The sequence below is a fragment of the Grammomys surdaster genome, unplaced genomic scaffold, assembly GCF_004785775.1.
Source record: "Grammomys surdaster isolate TR1022 unplaced genomic scaffold, NIH_TR_1.0 125368, whole genome shotgun sequence".
NCBI lineage: Eukaryota > Metazoa > Chordata > Mammalia > Rodentia > Muridae > Grammomys > Grammomys surdaster.
The window spans coordinates 926390-929444 of record NW_021620240.1 but is presented as its reverse complement, the minus strand read 5'-3'; the positions used below and the strand labels follow the sequence as shown (position 1 = coordinate 929444).

Here is a 3055-nt window from a genome sequence, read left to right as displayed (position 1 = left end):
GACCATATGAAATTAAAAGGCTGTAATCTGGGGCTCATGGTTGGAGTCCATGATCATCATGGATAGGAGTGTGGCAGCAGACAGGCAAGCATGGTGCTGGGACTGTTGCTGAGAGGTCACATCCTGAAGCACTGTGACAGGCAGAGACAGACATTATGAACAGTGCAGTCTTTTAAACTCTCAAAGGTGCCCCAGTGATGCACACCTGCAACAAAAACACTCCTCCTAAACCTTTCCAAACAGCTGCACCAATTAGGAACAAACATTAAAATATGTGAGTTTATGGAGGCCATTCTTACTTAAACCACCAAAATGTCTCAGAACAACCAGAATGGCTAGTCATAATACACTACATAAATGCTGCCAAGGGTATCGGGAAGGATGGTATTTTATTCATTGTTTCTGGAAGTTGTGTTGGTCTGAAAGATTAAAATATATTACGTGAGAAAAAACTTGATAAGTAAAATTTTTTGTGAGATGAAATCTTCATCTGAAAACTTCTTGCAACACAGGATGTGTCTTCATTTGCCTTCTGTTGCTGAGATAAACACCAGGACTGCACACAGGCTGCTTGGGGAGGAACATATTCACTTCACTGTACAGCTTACTGTCTTTCCTGGGGAGACAGGGCAGGAACCAAAGGCCACTCACTGCACAAAGGCCATGGAGCAGTACTTCTCACTGGCTTTCTCTCCAGGGCTTGCTCAGCCTGCTTTCTTACACAACCAAGGACCACCTACTCAGGAATGGCACCACCCACAATGGGCATTGCCATTCTGTATCAATCATGTTGTCCCAGGAAAACATTACCACAACACATGCCCCCTAGAGGTGTTACAGGTATGGCTGCTATGTCACATGTGCAATTGTAGGTGGCAGAGTTGAGAGAGCCTATGTCTAGGCTCAGTGTTCTGACCTATGGACATCTGAATGATTAGTGGACTAACACTCCCTGAACAAAGCAAGCCCAAGACAACTAACAGTCCTGTGGACTCCCAGGGTTGGAAGCTAGCTCAGGAGGGGAGCTAGCCCAGGCAGGGTCAAGAGTAAGACCTAGACAACCACCAGTCTGACACCATGGGACAGGGAGCTAGCCTTAGATGACCACCAGTCTGCACTGTACAGGTCTGCAAGGAGCATGGGGGAATAGACCATGCTCAAGATGATCCCTGTCCAGAGTCATGAAGCATAGGCAGGGCAACACACTCCTGAAACCAACCCTGAGACCACCCAGACACTCAAGCCCCTCAGGCCACTAAGAGGAGCAAGTAAGTGGTGGAGAAATGTAAGAGAAAGAGAAACAGAAGGATGTGGGCACAATGAAGAGAGGCAGAACTGGGGACTCGAGGGTAGTGAGGGACAGCCTGATGTGAGGAGCCAGTGATGCCACCTGGAACCATGGTGAAGTACTGTCCTGTGCTGCCTGTGGGTTCACATTAGGATCTATGCTACTTCAGTGTCGTGCAGTGCTCGCGCCTAGGGATCGCGGGCTGACGGAACCGCTGCAGGATACCGGATCTGCGGCAGCGGCTGGCGTCAGCTCCAAGCCGGGCCAGCGGGGGTGGGCGAGCGGCCTCCGGGGTTGGGGGCGTGGAAGGAGCCAGCCCAGCCGGCCCAGGGCCTTCAGCAGCCGACGGGGCGGGGCTCGCTCCACAGCGGCCTCTGGTCACCCAAAAACCGGAGCGGGACCTCTGTCCCAGCCCCCAAAAGCGAGAAAGTGTTATCAGCTCTTTTAATTCTCTCTTTCCGGGAGTCGCTCGTGAGAGCCCACGGAAGAAAAGTGTCTCAGCTCTTTTAGTTCAGCTCGCTCTTCCCGCTAAGGGGAGAGGAGAGTGTTGTCCTTTGAAGTGCGCGACTGGCGAGGGATCGCAAAAACACTCAGACAGCAGGAGACCTTGCACCACACAGCAGTAGTCGTTTAATTTGAGCTCTGGAATTATATATATACAGTTTCGGGGAAAGAACAGGTAGCCCCTATTGGTTTGGCTTGGGTGTTTGAGGATGCCTTATTTGCATGGAGGTGCTATCCTACGTGATAGGGGTCACGGGTCTCTTTATGGGAAGCGGAAGCTAAGAGGGCCACTGGCGTGGGAAATCTGAAGCAACCTTCCGTCCTGTGACCCTTTTCAGGCCGAGGTTTCCGGGGCTTCAAAGATTTCTACCAAGCTTTCTGGCTTTCTCATAGCCCACTGCCCCACACTTCAGCAGCAGGGATCAATTACCACCAAAAGCCAGGCAGAAATCCCTGGTCTGGGTGGGCTGCTGACCAGGAATATATTAATGTCTGAGGGCTGTGAAGAACTGGCCCCACCCTTCTCTTGGGAATCATGGGAGAACAGGTCCTGGAGGCATCAGAGTAGGGGAGCTGAATCTGTCCCTAGTCAGGTGAAGTACTTGGAAGAACAGGCCCCAAATATTGTGGGTGTTGTAGGTGTGCAGGACCCAAGGGTATGAGTATAGAAAAGTTGGCCCTGCCACTGTCTCCCCTAGAGTGGCATGGATGAGGGAGAGATTCTTCCCTCTGCCCTCAAACTCTCCCCTCACCCTCTAGAGAAGACAGGAAACCTCTCTTTGGGTTCATGAGAGCTGGAGAATTGGCCCTGCTCCAACACTTGGGAGAAGGGCCAACACCTGCCTTTGGAGCATGAAACAGCTGCCAGTCATATTGGGAGCAAAGGTGAGCTGGCCCTGAACATGCGAGGTGGCCCTGAACTTGTCTGCCTTACATCAGCTTGGGGAAAGGAGAGATTCCCTTCCCTACCCTTACCCATATAGCCAGAAAGACAGCTGGCCCTGAGGTCACACACATGAGTCCACTTGAACATGAAAATGGACTACACACCACACACCTACAGAAAAAGAATATGATGTTGGTGAGAATCAAAACCCAAATGTGACGTTTAGGAGACTTCAGGAGTCAAAAACAAAACATACACAGGGTTTGTGGCCTAAGAGGCATTTACTGAAATGAGCAGCCTGTGGCTGGGCAGGCTACAGCGAAGGAGAGAAGCATGGAGATCCAGACCACAAACCTGGGGTGATCCAGGAGCTATTG

General features: G+C 51.0%; 1 non-coding gene across 1 annotated transcript; it reads left to right on the top strand.

The window, feature by feature from the left end:
- Nucleotides 1-817: 817 nt before the first annotated feature.
- Nucleotides 818-950, top strand: LOC114637707. Its single transcript, XR_003713780.1, has one exon. It is a non-coding gene; the product is annotated as a small nucleolar RNA SNORA17 (small nucleolar RNA).
- The last annotated feature ends 2105 nt before the right edge of the window (nt 951-3055 follow it).